Source organism: Ovis canadensis, chromosome 3 (assembly GCF_042477335.2).
Source record: "Ovis canadensis isolate MfBH-ARS-UI-01 breed Bighorn chromosome 3, ARS-UI_OviCan_v2, whole genome shotgun sequence".
NCBI lineage: Eukaryota > Metazoa > Chordata > Mammalia > Artiodactyla > Bovidae > Ovis > Ovis canadensis.
In genome coordinates, this window is record NC_091247.1 from 193896839 (window position 1) to 193917102 (window position 20264).

At 39.8% G+C, this 20264-nt stretch overlaps 1 protein-coding gene across 6 annotated transcripts in view; it reads right to left on the reverse strand.

Annotated features, from left to right (window-relative positions):
- STK38L (serine/threonine kinase 38 like) overlaps positions 1-20264 on the reverse strand; it is an 82031-nt gene that overhangs the window by 53981 nt on the left and 7786 nt on the right. Inside the window, exons 1-2 of one of the 6 annotated variants that reach the window (XM_069585511.1) lie at positions 15523-15543; positions 14749-15016 (exon numbers count right to left, since the gene is read on the reverse strand). The exons of 2 other annotated variants lie outside the window; for them this stretch is intronic. The gene's annotated coding sequence lies outside the window, so the exon portion shown is untranslated. Of the gene's footprint in view, positions 1-14748; positions 15017-15479; positions 15544-19710; positions 19822-20264 lie in introns of those variants that run through there. 3 more of the 6 variants (XM_069585510.1, XM_069585508.1, XM_069585509.1) reach the window with 3 other exon arrangements.

Consider the following 20264-nt stretch of genomic DNA (forward strand, 5'->3'; position numbering starts at 1 on the left):
GTGCATCAGGTACATGAATGTTCTTTCCATTTTTCTCTCTAACTTTGTAATAATCCATAATTAAAAGGAAGCTTCTAATATAATCTTGAGAAAATAAAAATAACAAAGATTCCAAGAACTTTTAAAGGTTTCCTGTGGATAAACTTTTTTAAAGCTATTTAACCTTATCTTCTAACAACTATTTTCCTTACTAATATGGTCACCGATTCTTTTCTCCCTTACACCTCCATCTAACTGAATCTAAATAAAACAGCACAACTTTCTCCAGGGCATACAGAAAAATGAAGCTCAGGGATATGGGCTCAGCAGACTTGATGGTCTTGGAACAGCTGGGAGGGGGATGAAGACTCCCCCCCCCCAGTGGGAGAGGCTGCCAGTTTTCTGGAGCCAAGCCTTCAGTAAGGCGTCATTATTTTATCTGAAGTATAATGACTTCCCAGAATAGCAAAAGATCTATATTCAAAAGATTAAAAACATATCCCATATATACTGAAATATTCCCAGATGAAATACTGTAACATTATCAAGAATTGTCTGTAAAATAATACAAAAAGAATGAGTATGGTTACAGATGAAATAAGATGCCATGATTTGGTAAAATCTGGTGATGGTACATGGGAATATATTATACTCTCCTCTGTATTTTTGTATATATTAAAATTTTCTCATAATTAAGCTTTCAAAAAATATACCCAAACTAAGTTGTTTACTTATTATCACATTAGGGCTTCCCATATGGCTCAATCATAAAGAATCCACTTGCCAATGCAGAAGAAATGGGCTCAATCCCCGGGTCAGGAAGATCCCCTGGAGAAGGAAATGGCAAACCACTCTACTATTCTTGCCTGGGAAATCCCGTGGACAGAGGAACCTGGTGGGCTACAGTCCATGAGGTCACAAAAGAGTCGGACAGAATTTAGCCACTGAAACAACAATTATCACATTAAAAGCCTTTCCCATTTTCATCTGCTAGGCCTGTCCATGCCAGGGTTAATCCTCATGCCATCACTCCTCAGCGTGCGCCATGGCCTTAGTTACTCAGTCTCTTTGGTTCTGAGTTCATCCGTCTGAAAAAGTGAAAGGATTGGATGAGATGGTTCTTAACTTCCCTATTGGCTATACCATGATTACTGGATTTATAAACTGACTTAGTTATTGAATAATACAGTTAAGAACTGCACATGTTATTAGTAATACACTATGGTCACATAGGAGCATCCTTAATCCCTAATTTATTTATTTATTTGACAAACATTTAGGGTATGTGCACTATGTGCCTGGCAGTATTATATGTGGGTAGAATACAAAATTAAACGATGCAAAATCTTTGCCTTCAAGATCCAGTCTCACAGTGGAAAACATGTCTAAACAAATGACAACATTACAATGTATGATGACATCGCAGTGATGGAGGTGAAAATACTAGAAGGCTGGGGCTTCCTTGGTGGCCCAGTGGTTAAGTATCCACCTTGCAATGCAAGGGACACAGGTTCAATTCCTGGTCTGGGAAGAAGATCCTGCATGCCTCAGAGCAACTAAGCCCATGTACCACAACTACTGAGCCTGTGTGCCACAACTAACGAAGCCCAGTACCTAGAGCTGAGCTCTGCAACAAAGAGAAGCCAGTGCAATGAGAAGCCCAAGCACCATAACTAGAAGCAGTCCCCACTCGTCGCAACTAGAGAGAGCCTATGTGCAGCAATGGAGACCCAGCACAGCCAAAAACAAATAGTCTTTAAAAAAATACTATAAGGCCTTCACGATGTGAGAAAGCATGGAATTATAAATGAATTCATATGCAAAGGGAGAGACAAAGTAAGGTGCAGTAGATGAGATTGGAAAGAAAGCAGGGACCAGATTGAAAAGAACCCTGTAAGCTACACCAAGGAATTTGGAGAGTTTCTTGAAAAGCGATAAGAAAAGCATTTTAAAGATTTCTAAACCAGAAATGTTGTGGTCCAATTTACATTTTAGATGATCTGCTGGAACAGGAGTACAGATTTGGTGGTAGCTGGTGGTGTTTATAGAACAGAGGAGGGTAAAAAGGATGGAAATTAAATCTAGTATTTAGGAGAAAACTAAAATGATCCAGTCCATGGGGTCACAGTCAGACATCACTGCACGACTGAACTGAACTGAAAATGGTCGAGCAGGAGATGCATGAGGCCTTGAATTGAGGTAGATGGAGATTCCTGAGATTCTGCTCTAGCGGCACCCTGAGGTTCAGAACAGGGAACAGAAAGCATACTCAGTTACATGAGAAAGTAGTTGCTGATGTACAGTAAAGGCAATCAGTTCCTTCTCCAAAATATAAATGAAGCAAAGATCTTAGAAATGCAGGTTTTAGGTACTCTGCTATAAGTCTGCTTCTTTCTTCCAAGATAATACAGAAATTATAGCATGAGACGTTATCTATTCACCATTATTGAGGGGCCAGGTTCAAGCACAGTGCCACACATGTTGTTGTCATTGTTTAATTGCTAAGTCATTCTGACTCTTTTGTGACCCATGGACTATAGCTGCCAGGCTCCTCTGTCCATGGGATTTCCCAGGCAAGAATACTGGAGTGGGTTGCCATTTCCTTCTCCAGGGGATCTTTCTGACCCAGGAATTGAACCCATGTCTCCTGTGCTAGCAGGTGGATTCTTTACCACTGAGCCACCAGGGAAGCCCCACATACAGCAGGTGCTTAACAAATGTGGGTTATGTGTTGGATATGATGAGTTTTCATAAGCTAATGAAACAGTGCCATGTGGTACAGGTGATTAACTCCCTGCTCACTGGCCATATTAGCAATGACTTGATCAAGAGCACCAGTAAGGAGAGATGAAAATTATTGTCCTAGTAATTTTATGCCCCTCTGAGACCCTCCCCATAACCCCTTATCCCCTTCAGATTTTTAGACCATATCAGCAATAATCCCCACACAAGGGAATGAGTGGATAGTTCAGTTATTATTTGAGTCAGACTACACCCAACATGTAGACTATTACAGAAGATACTTTTTTCCTTATAAATTACATTGTATCTTTTATCTGAGCTCCCAAGGGGGCACTTCTGAGAGTAGAATTAGGAGCGCTCAGTCAGTCCTAGGTGCTGCAAACCACATGGAATTCTGTTTCAATTTTTATAAAACAAAAGCAGTATTTTTCCCTCAGAAACCATTATCTTTATTTGAATAAAGATGATAAAAAATAAAGCACAGGAAGGGAGGTCATCTAAACAACATCTTGCTATTAATGACTATTGTCTGAAATTAGAAAATTCTGCCCATCTGTTAAGTATTTACTTTCTTATACTTTTTAAGATTTTCTCAGCAGTAAGCCTATGCTACTAAACATCAAAACTTCAAAATCATCCAATTTCAAACTCATAACTTTATAAAATGTTAATATCACTTCAGACATTACTGACAATAACAACAATATATAATTAATAGTAACGAACTGAGCATTAATCATGAGTCAGGTAACAAGCTTAACACTTTATATACAATGTCTCATTTGATTTTGATCCTCACATTAACCCTAAGGAGTAGTACATAAAGTTACCACTTTGCAGTAGGGAAAAATGAGGTTCAGAGACCTGTACCTTATCTGATATGATATATCCAAAACAAGCCTGCTAGACTAACTAGCCCAGAACTCTTCACCACTCTGCAGTACTCTCTCTCCCAAACCCATTTAAGGATAAAAAAAAAAACCTGGAGGCTCACAAAGTTGACAAGACTTGTTGAAGGGTACATACTTAGAAATGCAGCCAGCATTAGGCTCATGGTTCAGGGCCTCTACCACTCTACCTCTAATACTGGATCTGTTCCATGAAACAAATCATAATCACCCCACAGGAATCAACAAAGTATAAAACCCCCACCCTGTTTAAAAAAAAAAAAATCAAACAAAACAGGCTTTGTCAACATAGCATAAAGGTCATGACGTTCTTTAAAAACAATTTTAAAAAAAGCTAGTAGGGTTTCTTTTTGACACATCAAGGGCATTTTAAACTCAAATCATAAAAGGAGCTAATTTAGAAAATAATGCTTCTCAGATGTCTAATTGTGCCTTTATTTTTGCTTTCCCAATATTCATTTACATGTTTCTTTTACAGTTCATATTTAATTGTCAAAGTTTTCAGTACTTCTCAGGGACTTGGGAAAAGGTTAATGAGCAACTTTCTGTTCCCAACCCACAAAGAAAACAATGTATACAATTAATCCTCATAGATTCTATTGCCAAGTAGCAAGCAAGTGCAATATCTCTCTGATGTATGGGGTGGGGGCGGGGGGACAGAACGGGTGAAAGAGGGCAGAGAGAAACATTAAAAAAAAACCCCACACTTCAGGGGCTCATTTCTTCCAAGTGACTTATACCTCATAGTTGACAAGATGATCCCACCCTTGAATACAAGGAAGTTGCACCCAGTCTCACAAAGCACAGATTCAATCACCCCAAACAGAAGTCTGGACTTCCCTCCAAGACAAATATGGAATTCAATCTGTGTGATGCTTTGAATGCAGCTAATTAACTTGCAATCCTTCATTATGACCAAATAAGGGAGGGAAAAGAGCTACCTTCCTGGTCCTTCCTTGAGGGGGAAGCAAAAGGAAAAGGCATAATATTTAAATCCCACAGCAAAGTTTGAAAACTTTTCCACTAAGATACACACCCTAGCTGAGTCATCATCATAACACCCTACAGTGGCTCACCTCAGTACTAATTACCTTTGTTATAGATGGTCATTCCAACTCTGCTAATTCACTCAAAATAGAATGGATAAGAAGCTATAATTTGTTTCACTCTTTTCACTTATTTAACTCTATAATTTTTAGAGCAAATGTACTGGCCTTAATTTATGTAAGTACTTAATCTATAGCTGAATGAATCAAGAAGCCACAGCTGAGTAAAAATTATATCTGAAAATAGCCACTAACCAAAGCAGTAAGGGACCCTGATGCTGGGAAAGATTGAAGGCAGGAGAAGGGGACAACAGGGGACAGGATGGTTGGATGGCATCACCGATTCAATAGACATGAGTTTGAGCAAATTCCAAGAGTTGGTGAAGGACGGGGAAGTCTGGCATGCTGCAATCCCTGGGGTTGCAAAGAGTCGGATATGACTGAGGGACAGAACAACAACAAAGCAGCAATAGCAACAAAGAAGATTACTTCATGAACCAAGGAGAATGTTTCAAATTCCAAATAAAGATTATGAGGGGCGAAATTTTCCTAACCTAATGAGTGGACACTTTTCAAATATGTTTACCTATTTTCCCGAATAGTTGTATAAGATTCCCCTATTAAATCTTTTAGGAGGACTCCAACCAAGCTCTAATCAGTGAGAGCTCTCTGTGGTATTTCTTAAGCCCTTCCCCCATTTTTCCCTTTCCAAATAGTTGACAATGGCATATGGGGGGGTGGGGGTGGCGTGGTGAATTAAAGGCTATGGAGCTCTTGAAATCTTTCACAGGCCACAGTCCACTCACAAAGATCCAAAGTGTTTTGATGTGAGCCTGACACACCAGACAACTCCAGTTCCAAGCTCTCCTCCTATTTTGATTCCATCCATCATGCTGAAAATGTGCTTTCCATTCTTTCACCACTACATTAAAAAACAATACAGAGTTTTAGGTAAATTCTTTTAAAACTAAATGAGGTAACACTTCAGACACCAAGTCAGTAACTACCTTAGGAATCTACTTCTGAGACTGGAACTAGACTCACTGAGTTTGAATCTGATCCTACTCTTGCTAGCTTTGGGACCTTAGAGAAGTTAATTCACCTGTCTGAGTCTTTAGTTTTCTCACTGATTAAAGAAATTTTTGTCAGTTACTACATGTGATGCCTTTAGGATAGTACCCGACACTTAAGTGGTCAATCTGGAGAAACTGTTATTATCATTATCATTGCTGTCCATCATCACTGTTGTTAACTTGATAATCTGTTAACATACCCCTTTTACCATCCTTCTAGTATGCGGAAGAATCTAACAGGAGATAATCAGATTTCTGAACTACTGTTAAGCTGAAGAAAATAATTCACTAACAGCCTGGTCGGCAAGTTACATATTTCAAAGAACTTAAATCTGTGATTTAACATCATAAGGACTCAACCACTCAACTATAATAATGGTTTAGGATTCATTTAAATCTCTTATGGGCAACTGTTACAGATTTCATGCAGGCCCTAAGTTATGAGTGTTTAATTTTGAAATAATGAAGCCAAAGATATTTTGTCTTCAAAATCATTACAATACATCTGGAGAGATAGCTGCATCTTTAACTAGGCTACAACATAGAGAATTAAACTACAGTAATTTGAACAGGAAACAAAATAGGTTAATTTTTCCTGGGGATAGGAAAAAAGAGCAGCAGCAACAAAAACGATACTCAAGATTGAAAAGTTATAGGTTATGAAATGTAACATTTGCCCCATGAATTTGCCATGGTGATCTTATATAAAACTTAATTTATACATATTAAAATACTAGGTTAAAAAACATATAGCATCACAGAATGAAAAGCTACAAACTAGCATAAGACATTTGAAACATAAAAATGAAGAACTAAATACAATGGTAATATAATAATAATAGTTATTCTTATGCAGTTCTTACTAAGTATCAGGAACTATTCTAAACTATATACACGTATCTTAAATACATAAAGAATTACTATGAATCAATAAGAAAAACACAAACAACAAAATTTTTAAAAGAGCAAAAATCCCAAATAGGAATTTCATAGAAAACAAAAATGGCCCATACACATAAAAGATGCTCAACTACAATTCTAATCAAGGAAATGAATATTAAAGGCCTGATGAGGTATCAGTTCACACACTAGATTCACAAACACTAAAAAGGCTGTCAGCATCTAGTTCTACTGAGGAAGCAGAACAATGAGAATTCTTATCCACTGCTGGTAAAGGTCTAAACTGGTGTAACTGCTGTGGAGAACAGTTGGATATTACTAAGCAAAAATGAATAGCCAATGACTAAGCAATCCTACTCCTAGGTATAAATGGAAAAGATACCCCTGCACAAGGGCAATACCTAACAACATTCAGTGGACACTGTTACTACAGATTTTTAAAAAAGTGTGAAACGAATAGAATAGAAGATTCTATTACATGGTCTAATATATTCTATTATATTCTATAGACCATATATTCTATTATACGGTCTAATATAAGATCATCAATAGAAGTGGAATAAAAAAAAATTCTGGTACATTCATCTAACTGAAAACTACACCACAGTGAAAATGAACAAGGCACCACCACCTGGGTGAATCTCAGAAACATAAACTGGAAAAAAAGGAAATGAGTAAAAGAAGATTATGCACTGTACGTTTCCATTTATATAAAGTTCAAAAAAACAGGCAAACCTAAAAAATAATACTGACTCAATGGGATCTATTCCGAGGTGATGAAACTGTAAGTAAAAGCCAGGAAGTGCTAGCTGTTCAGTCACTAAATCGTGTCTGACTCCTCTGTTTACCATAAAATTAAAGACAGCTCGGAAGAGGAAGGGCATTCGGGAAGCTTCTGAAATACTGGTAAAGTTTTAGTTTTTAAACTCCCTGGAAGATACTTTGTAATCAGTTTCATTATTTTTCCTTATTTTGTACAGATATATTTTATATTCTAACATGTAACACACTTCAAAATCTTAAAAAAAGAATTTAACATGTATTCCTTTTAGATGAATCCTAGGCAAGTCTACATAATGAATCCATCATTGAAACAACGTATACATGGCAGACTAGAAAAGTAACAATTTTAAAATAAAGAAAACTTTAAAATCTGCAGCAGAAACAAAAAGCCTAAACTTTAAAATGGAACCAAACTGAATTCACAATCAGAAAAACAACACAGTAATAACTCAAAGCATCAGTTACTCAAGTGTGTTCTATAAACCATTTTTTTCTTAGATGTCTAAGGGAAAATGGGTACCAGGAGTGAAATAAATTTGAGGATTAATGGGTTAAACAGATAAATCTCCTAAGAAAGAAATAGAATTTCCTTAACTTGACTCTAGAATCTTTTAACATGGTGAATTACATAGTGATCTTTCAGGATTCATATTTCCTATAACGCAAACTGGGAAACATTTTATGACACAGAGGTCATACCAGAGAGCATATCCCCAAGCCAGGTGAGAGCAGACAATACTCTGGTGAAAGGTATTCAGATACCTAAGTCTTCAGTGGCTGATCTGTCCAACCCAAACCATGGGCAGCTGGGATCAAAACCCATAACCAAATACAACCCTTCAGTAACTAAGGGAACAGTCATTTCAAGTGTTACATGAACATGGTGACAGCTTTATGTGATTCCCTTGGGGGTAAAACAACATAAGCATAAGGTGCAACAGAAAAGATCTGGATGGAATATAAAAAATAAATCTATTTCTACAGCTTTTAGCAGGTCTTATTTGGCTTAGGTAGAGTTCAATGGAAGCCTCCAGTAGAAAAATATGTTTCAAATCATACCTCTTAGTTAAAAGGTTTTTACACTAGCCTTCCCCTAATACAATTAGAAAGTTTCTAGTTTCCTACTAAAGTTTCCCCTAAGTAAAACAAATCTGTGAACTGGGTCGGCCAGTTCTTCAAAATGTGGTTTTATTACCATAGGAAAATAAGGTGATAATGCTCTTCAAAAGAAAACACATCCAGAGCAGGGGGCACAATCTCTGTCGGGGAACTAAGATCCCACATGCTGTGCTGTGTACCCCCTCAAAAATGATGAAGATTGACAAATATAACAGTGACAGAAGGAAGAACACCTGTCGTGTGGACATCCGTGGCCAGTCATTTCATTACAACCAGATTCCTACTGACGGCCAAATCACAGTAAGAAGACTCCAAAGTACACACGGAGTCAGAATTAAGGAAGTAAGAGGAATTGAGAATTTAATGGTCTTCTTTCATCCTGGCAATAACTGTTTTTTCTTTAATTAAGCAATTCCTATGTCTAGGCATTCTTCCAAGTCCTAGGGATACGGAGGTCTTTGCTTTCAGAGAGCTCATATTTAAGTAACAGCTGAAGAATATATATATTTCATCAAAGTTTACTATAATATTGTTAACAGAGTAAAAAATTTCAAAGCAATCTAAGTGTTCAACAAGAAAGCTGTTGATTAAATAATTATAACTCTAAATGATGGGGAAAATATACTTTTTAAAGAATAGTGCTTTTAAGCAGTAATTCAAGACATGGAAAAATGATTATGGTGCAACATTAAATGAAAAAAGGCTGTGAAAGTGTAAGTAGTGTATGATCACACATACATATGTGTATCACATGTATACTTACATATATATACATTTCCTACCCTTCTAGATGCATAAGAGAAAGCCAGAAAGTCACCAGTAATTATCTATTTTTCCTCTGCTATCTTTTCAAAGGTAACTGAAAACTTCATACCTTTTCAAACTTTCTAATTTCCTGAAATATCACTACATGTCTTTTATCACCAAGGCAGGGATTACTTTCAAAGTGATTTCAATCGACATAAATACCAGAATCTCTTCAGATTTATCTTTAAGAAGCCATCCATGAATGCCAGTTCTTGGCTCTGTCTCTGAACTTTCAGGGAGAGAAGTCACCCTTCCTTGTGCCTGTAAGCCATACTCCACAAGGACGAGTAACACACCTTCTTATTTCTTCATTCCTACTTCTTGCTTCTTCCTTTCAACTTGAACATCTTACAAAAAAGTTACATTTAATTACCTTGGAAGTAAATGTATAACTCTTCCCCCACAGCCAGTCTGCTAACAACCCCATTTCTAGCCATGGCACTAACCTTTCTCCCAATCAGAATCTTGGAAAGCAGCCTTCATTCACCTCTCCCTTTCCCATTTCAGGTTCATTAATAAAATCTGCTGAAATCTCTCCCCATCGCATCTTACTCCTCACCCATACTTCTGCCACTGGGTAGTCCAGGCCCTGACCGCACATGACGGTGCGTGTGTGCATGCTGGTCGCTCCGACCCCATAGACTGTAGCCCACCAGGCTCCTCTGTCCAAGGGATTCTCCAGGCAAGAATACTAGAGTGCGTTGCCGTGCCCTCCTCCAGGGGATCTTCCCGATCCAGAGATCAAACCCGTGTCTCTTACATCTCCTGCACTGGCAAGTGGGTCCTCTGCCACTAGCGCCACCTGGGAAGCCCTACGTGACGGTACCAGCGTTCAAGCGGGTCTTCCTGAAGCCATCTCACCCTTCTCTAAATCACGGCTCTGTATACAGAATTTAGATGATGTCACTTGGAGGCTCAAAAACTTCGACGCTGTCTCCTTTTTTCCATTCCAATCTTAACTTCTTTGCCTGGCTTTTATTAAACCCCATAATTTGGCTCCACCCTAACTACTTAACTCTATTTTCCATTATTTGCCGGTCTCACCCCTCATCAACTAAGAGACATGCCATAATCAATCTTACCACCAAGCTCTGGAAAATCTAAACATAAAAAAGGCCCTTCCTTTCGTCTGTACTTTTATTTTGAAAGCCTAATGGATATCCCCTCTTCTACAAAGCTTTTCTTGATTTCTCCAACCTCATTTATGTCTCACTTTTCTGAACCTGTCTCAAGTGTGTATGTGTGTGTGCGCAAGAGCTTCATCTATTCATTCACTGATGGACACTAAGGTCATTTCCATATCTTGGCTAGTGTAAATAATGCTGCTATGAACATGGAGGCACAGATATCTTTCCCGGTTAGTGTTTTTGTTTCCTCTGAACATATTGTCAGAAGTTACTATGTAATTTTGACTTACTGATCAAGTGAACCTTAAGCTTAAAGTGGAAAAAGAGACAGAAAAAGTTCAGATATTACTGCAACAATGAAAGCACCTGGTCAGGCTCTCCTTAAAAAATGACAATAGTGAGAATGGTCTAGCAAGTTATTTATTGCAGAAGAAGAAATGGGAAAGGTGTGAGCAACAATGCAGCCTTAGATCCCTGCAAACTTATGTCTGGAATATGGGATTAAATAAAGAAAGAAAATTGGCATTATAAAAATAAGCTAAAAATAAGTTATAATACCACTAAAGCATCAGCGAGACTTGAAGGGATGGGACTTAGAAACATAAAGAACTGCTGGTCTGGATTATGTGAGAGGTTGAAGCTGACACAGAAAGAAACCAAGCTGTAATGGGGACTTCAACATTTGGGATATTTGCTAGAGCTCTCCTACAACTAAAACTCAAGGAACCTGATAATGCCTTGCTTAATCTCCATCTCTCACATAGGGAAAGAAACATTCTGGATAAAATACAACTACTGGGAAGAAATCAGCTTACTGAAGAGCAACGGTTAACTGGAAAACCTGAGAGAGACTCTCAAGTTGGCTACAATTGCTGGGGACAAGAATGTGGGACGTGCCTAGGGAACAGAAATTACAAAAACTTCAGAGGAAAGAAAAGGAAACCCTGTTGAGACTCTAAAAGGGAAGATGCATCATATGTTTTTAGGAAGTTCTCAAGAACAGAATTCTAGCTAAACAATACTTGATTAATTAATCCCCCAAGTATTTACTGAGCATCTACTATGGGCCAGGTAATGGGACTTCCCCAGTAGCAAAGTGATAAAGAATCTGCCTGCAATGCAGAAGCTGCAGGAGATGAGAGTTCAATCCCTGGGTCAGGAAGATCGCCTGGAGGGGAGCATGGCAACCCACTCGAGTTTTCCTGTCTGGAGAATCCCATGGACAGAGGAGCCTCGTGGGCTACAGTTTATAGGGTCGCAGAATCAGACACAACCAACCATGTAGGCACAAGGAAAATACAAAGGAAGTAGAAAACATGATTACTGCCCTGGAGATAGTGAACATTTCAAACTTGGTTGAAAGAAAATTTGGGCTTCCCTAGTGGCTCAGACAGAGAAGGCCATGGCAACCCACTCCAGTACTCTTGCCTGGAGAATCCCAGGGACGGGGGAGCCTGGTGGGCTGCCCTCTATGGGGTTGCACAGAGTCGGACACGACTGAAGCGACTTAGCAGCAGCAGCAGTGGCTCAGACAGTAAAGAACCTGCCTGCAACGCGGGAGACCTGGGTTCAGCATCTGGGTTGGGAAGATCCTCTGGAGGAGGGCATGGCAACCTACTTCAGTATTCTTGCCTGGAGAATTCCTGCGGACAGAGGAGTGTGGCAGGCTATGGTCCAGGGGGTTGCAAAGAGTCAGACATAATTGAAAGTAAATTATAAACTGAAAATGAATTTAAAAGAATAACTAGGAAGATGTTTCATATCCACACAGGACTTGATAAAATAACAGGTTTAAACTTCTGGGTTTTAAAGTAAATAATTCTTAAAGCTACATCACTAGAATAATCTAGGAGAGAAGGCTGAGACAAAGTGAGAGAACTAAAAAAAGAAGAAAAGTGAGAAAGACATGTGGAAAGAGACAGAATCAAACAGCATGCCCCAGTTCATTCTAGTCACATAGAAAAAAGTACAACTTAAATGATTTGGCATGAAAAAAAAATGGAATTCTGGTTATAATGTGCAACACAGAAGAGGAGAAGAGTCTGAAAGGACTAGCTGCACACAGAGCTCTCCAACGAGCTGAGGTTTTAAAAGACACAGATAAAAGACAACACATAACATGGACGCCTGGAAAAGCAGCTCAGGGTGACATCAGGAAGCAAAAGGCCCACAGTGAGCTGAGCTTAAGAAAACCATCAAGGGCTACCAAACGGGCTTTTGAATTTATGTCCAGGAGAGAAAATTTGCAAAAGGCCTGGGTACACTGGTTAAAGTGAATGGTGTAGTTAACACATGACAGGGAAAAGAGAATGACCTCTACTTTTATGTTGCTTTTTGAAATTTTTACACTTGAATACCACTGTACAGTTTACACGTTTCTATTTTACAACGTCCTTGAGAAGTAGGGCCAGCCCCTACTTTAAAAACTCTCTGTCCAGTGTGCATACCCCACTTGAACTCGGCCTCCTTCCTCGGTCTCCTCCTCAGGATGAGGGCCTGAAGTGGAGTCTGTGGGGTGAGGGAACCAAAGCCCAAGACGGCAGGGGCCACAAAAGAGCTGTCCCCAGTGCCTTGCAGGTCTTCTGACTCAGCCAGCTGATAAGGTCACACACCAGGAATTTGCCTCTGAACTGTGCTGAGGACAAGTACTCTTTGATGGATTATGGAGACCTGAGAGCTCTGCTGAAAGACAGAATACAGGCCTCCCAATCCTCCAAAATGAGGAAAGAGCATGAACATTACAAAATACTAACATGAACATTACAAAAGAGCATGGATATGACGAAACACTAATACCAGTAATAACGTTATGCTTATCACCCAGCTTGAAGAATATTCGAAAAAAGATCATAAAGCAGATGGTTTCTGAACAAAGATGGGTGGTCACTAAAAATCCACATGGATTCAGGAGGAACAAGTCTTGCCCAGTAACTCTACTTCTTTTCTTGACAAACAATCTATGTGACTCTTTGAAAGGTATTTAACAAGCTTCACTCTCCAAGTCTTTCTAGAGGAGTAAGGGAGAAAGATGATGAAACATGGGCTGAGATGTGTTTATAAAGCAACAAAACTCAGAATGCTCAAAGGCAAGTTCTATACAAAACTTATGGGGCTTCAACAGTTATACTAACAATGAACCAGATAAAGCTTTTAATGACACTCTTACCAAAACGTGAGGATGAATAATCAAGACAGCAGAGTCAGAATCCAAATTAATTTTTACAGAAGGTAAAGTGAAGAGGAACTAAAAAGCCTCTTGATGAAAGTGAAAGAGGAGTGAAAATGTTGGCTTAAAGCTCAACATTCAGAAAACGAAGATCATGGCATCTGTCCCATCACTTCATGGGAAATAGATGGGGAAACAGTGGAAACAGTGTCAGACTTTATTTTCTTGGGCTCCAAAATCACTGCAGATGGTGACTGCAGCCATGAAATTAAAAGATGCTTACTCCTTGGAAGAAAAGTTATGATCAACCTAGATAGCATATTCAAAAGCAAAGATGTTACTTTGCCAACTAAGGTCCGTCTAGTCAAGGCTATGGTTTTTCCAGTAGTCATGTATGGATCTGAGAGTTGGACTGTGAAGAAGGCTGAGCGCTGAAGAATTTATGCGTTTGAACTGTAGTGTCGGAGAAGACTCTTGAGAGTCCCTTGGACTGCAAGGAGATCCAACCAGTCCATTCTGAAGGAGATCAGCCCTGGGATTTCTTTGGAAGAAATGATGCTAAAGCTGAAGCTCTAGTACTTTGGCCACCTCATGCGAAGAGTTGACTCACTGGAAAAGACTCTGATGCTGGGAGGGATTGTGGGCAGGAGGAGAAGGGGACGACAGAGGATGAGATGGCTGGATAGCATAACTGACTCGATGGACGTGAGTCTGAGTGAACTCCAGGAGTTGGTGATGGACAGGGAGTCCTGGCGTACTGCGATTCATGGGGTCGCAAAGAGTCAGACATGACTGAGCAACTGAACTGAACTTTAACAAATGAAATTTAATAGAAAGAAGGTAAAAATGATATTTGGATTCAAAAACACATGCTAAGTATAAATTGTGATAAACTATTATATACATAAGGAACAACTAAAGATTTTGCTGAATAAAGCTTGACACAAATTAAAAGTATGGAAAAGCTGTCCTCAAAATTTACATGATCTCAATCTTAGGCTGAGTTAATAGACATAGATTAGAAACAAGCAAGATGAATGCCATACACTAGGCTGTATCATCAGAGAAGGCAATGGCACCCCACTCCAGTACTCTTGCCTGGACAATCCCATGGACGGAGGAGTCTGGTAGGCTGCAGTCCATGGGGTTGCTGAGGGTCGGACACGACTGACTGACTTCACTTTCACTTTTCACTTTCATGCATTGGAGAAGGAAACGGCAACCCACTCCAGTGTTCTTGCCTGGAGAGTCCCAGGGACTGGGGAGCCTGGTGGGCTGCCATCTGTGGGGTCGCACGGAGTCAGACACAACTGATGCGACTTAGCAGCAGCAGCAGCAGCAGCAGGCTGTATCATTGGGTTCTGACCTGGAGAAGTTTTCAATAGTTGGCAATGTGCTATAGTAAGTACAAAAGGACAAAGTAAAATGTCCTCACAATTTGAAAATTAAGTCACCCTCTGGGAGTAATAACAGCATGAACCAAAAGAATCAGAAATGACTATCAACATAATTCCAAGAAAAGGTATAATTGAAAATATCTGAGAACACTCAAACCCAATCAAAAGTGAGCAGGGTGTACTTTCTGGGAGGCTGGATTATAACAGAATGTGAATTAAGAAAGCTGAAACATTGTCAATTGTGTTTCTGTCTGGCTAAAGGAAAGGCTATATTAACAGAAGGCGCTCAGTCACTCAGTCATGTCCAACTCTTTGCGGCCCCATGGACTGTAGCCCATCAGGCTCCTCTGCCCATGCAATTTTCCAGGCAAGAATTCTGGAGTAGGGAGCAATTTCCTACTTCAGGGGATCTTCCTGACCCAGGGCTCAAACCTGCATGCCTTGTGTCTCCTGTACTGACGGGTGGATTCCTTACCACTAGCACCACCTGGTGAGCCTGTTAAGAGAAGAATGTTACATTAATCTGTTGGGGGTAGGGACAGGAGCTTAACAAGCAAGATTTTGCCTGTATTCCCCAACACTGTCTGAGACAGAGATGGCTAACTATGTCCAGAGCACTGCTGGTAGATGTATCCTTATTAAAAAGAGGCTCCATCAACTCTCCTGGCTCAGTGACACTCCTCATTAAGATGACCTATCTTGATTAGAATTAACCACTTCCCATGTAGACTGTCCTACTGGGGTGACAGTGCACTGACCAAATTATGACATTTCCGTTCTACTCACAGTGATATTAATAAATGCATTAGTTGACGTCTTGTTTCTCTGTTAGTCTCCTGGTCACTTGCTAAATATAAGTAGATTCCATAATCCCAAACATTTCTGGACACACACATACACACAAATTCACATTTATGGAACTGGAAAAGCAAAGTCTATACATTAAGTTGTGTCATTCTATACCCAGATACCACAAACCTGTGAAGTCCTGTTTCTCTGTATGAAAACTGTATTTTATCTTTATTTAAGAGAGGAAACTAACAAAATATAACCCATGTGGAAGAGAGTAGTCAGGAAAGTAAAAAGTCTGAAATCCCTGATATTTGAACAAATTAAATGAACATGCTTATCTTGAGACAGAGATGACTGAGATAGCTGTCCTCAGTTGTCACTCTTGCTGTTGTTTAGTGGTTAAGTCGTGTCTGACTCTTTGCGATCCCATGGACTGTAGCCTGCCAGGCTCCTGTCCACGGGATTTCCCAGGAAAGCATACTGGAGTGGGTTGCCATTTCCTTCATCATTCTTTCAGTGATATAAAATTATCTCTAACTCTGTGATGAGAAACAGCTGAAATCTGAGTAACAAAGAGTTTTTCAATTTATACTGTCCCGTGCCTGGCACAGGCATAGTTCAGTAAGTCTGGACACATGGGAAATGTTCACAATGTTAGCTATGATTGTGTTGTATTACAAGATATTGTGGGAATGCAAAGGAGGGGTACCTGACTCTGAACAAGAGATGAGAGATCAAGGAAGGCATCCTCAAAAGTAGAGATACCTAAGCAGGGTATGAAAGAAAGCACAGGAGTTAACCAGAGGAGTGTGGGAGAAGGAATTCCAGAAAGAAGCATGTAAGATGCAAGGTCAGAGAAAGCTGCAGAGGTGAGTAGAGGGGGTAATGAAAGAGAAGGCTAGAAAAGCAAAAGGGCACCACTTCTTGAAGGGACTCAGGTCACAGGCCATGGTAAGGAATCTGGTGGAGATGATGGAGAATCATTGGAAACTGTAACTGATGGGAGTTACATAATCAGATTTATGTTTGAGGAGAACCCTTTTGGCAACCACACATAAAATGGATTGGAAGAGCACAAGGCTGGTAGCAGAAAAAGATGGTTATTTCAATAATTTGGAGTCCACATGAAGATACTGACATTGTAGAAAGAGCCAAGATGGGGACTTCCCTGGTGGTCTAGGGGCTCAGACTCCATGTTTCCAGTTCCAGGGGCCCAAGTTCGGTCCCTGAAAGGGAACTAGATTCCACATGCTGCAACTAAGAGTTTATGTGAGTGATAAACAAGAGGAGAGTCAAGGATGATTTCCAGCTTTACGGCTGGGACAACCAAAGAGAATAATACCGTGCACTGGAGGAGGTAAGAAGCCTGAGACAGATTCCGGGAAAGGAGAAGATAACATTGAGTCTTGCGGAAAAACACCCAGGTGGTGATGTCTACAAAAGAGATAAACCATGGAGTCTCAAGCTCAGAAAAGGGGTCTGGTTTGAAAGTCATCATCACAGAGTAGTCACTGAAGGAAGCATCAGAGCCTATGAGATCATCCAGTTCCCAGAGTGTGAGAAATAAGCAGAGGGTTGGGGATAGAAGGCTGGAAAACACCAACCACTCAAGACAATGAAAGTCAGTGATTTCATGATCTGTTAAGTTTCTTTTCTTTGCAAGGAACTGAAATATTTAGGCAAAGATTAAACACCCACTTACCAAGGATTAGGGGGAATTCACAGCACAGAAATGGACTATCTGACCTCTATAGGATCTTTCAACTCTGAAAATGAGTCAAATACTTTAATTCAATCTAGTATTTCTTACAATCTGAGGAAACTTTTAATTACCACTACAGAAAAACTAAAATCATACTTTTTTTTCCATACTTATTTTAATTCTTTGGTCACGTTTGTCCAGGATGAAAAAACACTTTGCGGAACTAAAGTTTCTTGTTTGATAACGTCTCCATAAAGGGAAGGAGTCCCTGACTGACCAAGACAGGCGAACACAGGCTCTTACCTGATTTCCTGTTCTACGTTCCCCTCTATGGGTCCTGTCATACGGTTGGTATCAGGATGTAGTTTTACCCAAACACATGTGCCTACTTATTCCTCCTTTCCCTTTCTGTCACCCTGTGCCTGACTGGGGCTAGACTTAACCTATGGTTTTAAGTCTTAAAGGTTTTCCCGAAACGTAGCTATAATTTCCACTGATATTTAAAGTGTATTGGCTTTTGTTTCCCTTTCCACTCAATTCTAAAAACACAGAGACACAGGTATATAAACACATTTAAAAAAAATTAAATCCAGAAATGTCTGATTAAAACAAACGGTCATTTTTGGCACAACAATATACCCAGGGTATTTTTAGAGAGGACTAAAATTTCACCTTAAAAGATAACACTGGTTCTACCCAGAGACACTTGGAACAGGTGTCAGAGATATTTGACCTTTTCAACCATATGCACCTTTCTCCTTCCCCCAGTCAGCACCTGTCCTGCCCCCCTGCAAGCCTTCTCTTTCTCCTCGTGCCCTTGTCTTTCGATTTCTTCCTGGCAGTACCCATAAACTTTTATTACCACTAATGGCAGTAAAGCTAACACAGCTGCCACCCCCTCAACCCCCCACTTAGAAATACAATGGGTATAAATCTAACTGGAGCCTACAATGAACTTTTTGGTTGTCCTTAGAAAAGAATTTAACAATATTCTGTGTCAGTGACCCAATCCACAGGACAGGAAAACAAATGGCTCCAGCAAAGAAACTTTTGTGGAAAGAAACCACAAGTGCTATTTAGCTCTAGCAGTCTAATGGGGAGGCTCAGAACCATGACTTGCAGATGCAGGTTTCTAAATGAGCAAAACAGAGAGAAACAGGACAAACTAGAGGTAGTGGCTGACACCATTTGAAGTTTAGAATCCTAAGTAATTACAACACAATAAGCGTTAGAGTAGAGAAGATGGGGAAAAAAAAAAATCAAGGCTAGATCCAGAATAAAAGGACTTCAGCACTAGATATTACAATTCTGGGAAAGTTCTAGGGGCACCATAAAACTTTATGGGAAAGGTAAATAATTATGTTCCTCTCAAGTCAAGTGCTCTTGAAGCTGTGTTCTGATGCTGCACTCTCATACAACAAGCTTACTTGCTCCAGGCATTCATCAAAGGAAAGGGTTTTAGGATTTTTCTCCTCTCTGGCTAATGGTATCATTACCTTTTCTGTTTAATTTCACAAAATGAAAGCAAGAGACAATGTATCCCTGGCAGACGATTTGGGAAACACAGCAGAGGTGCTTCCAGGAGGCTGTAAGAGGCAACAGAAACATTTCCTTACAAAAGTTCAGAGTGCTGAAGCTAAAGAAACTAAATATGGAAAAACATAGCAAATAAAAAGTTATTTTACCAGGACAAGTTCATTTATCTTACCTAGCCTCTTGTCCCAACACAAAGTAATCCCCACACAGTCTCTCACATTCTATGCTATTATGTCTTCCTCCTGCCTGTTGGCCAGAAAAACTCCTACTCACCCTTCAGGTCTAAGCTCCAACACCACCACCTCTCTGGAAACCTTTGATTCTCCCAAACAGGTGCCCCTTTTCCTTTCTTCCTGAGTGCTCCTTCATTACAGCAGCTATATGCTATTGCAATTATCTCTAAACTTTGAGGTAGCTCAGCAGTTGCCTGCCTGCTTTCTGAGGGCACAACTCGTCTTTCCATCACTTGCATCTCCTGGAACAGGACACAGATCTCACATGTAATCACAGAGGCAAAGAACTCCCTATGTCTCAACATGAAGGGCCAACACTCACCCATCCAAATCTCTCCTTTCCAATCCCACCAGGTTTCTTTCTTTCTTTTTTTTTTAATATAAATTTATTTATTCTCACCAGGTTTAGAATTTCACTATCAATCCTTTTGGAGAAGGAAACAGCAACTCACTCCAGTATTCTTGCCTGGAAAACGCCATGGACAGAGGAGCCCAGTGGGTGGGCTACAATCTGTGGGGTCATAAACGAGTCAGACACAACTGAGCATGAGTGCAATCTCTTAGATTATTTAAACCAGCCTCTTCCTCGGTCTTTCCATTTCCAGTCCATCTTCCCTTGAATCCGTCCCATATACACTACTGTGTCTGTAATCTTACTAAAGGAGAACTTTAATTAAATGTACCAGGTTGAATAGTTGATGATGCAGAGAATGAAAAGCTGAAAAACACCTGTTCTCTAAGCTGAATGGGCTAAAATCCAAAAGGGCAGAGAAAGAAGTAAATAATTAACACAAAACTCATCAGGTGTTATAGAGATATTTCAAACTCATGCTAATCCCTCCCCTGGCATGTCTTTCACTCATAAATGGACAATTTCTATTTCACTTTATACAGGAAGCCATCCTAATCTCTTCAGCCAGATGCATTATTTTCTCCCTGTTTCCCAGTACCCTG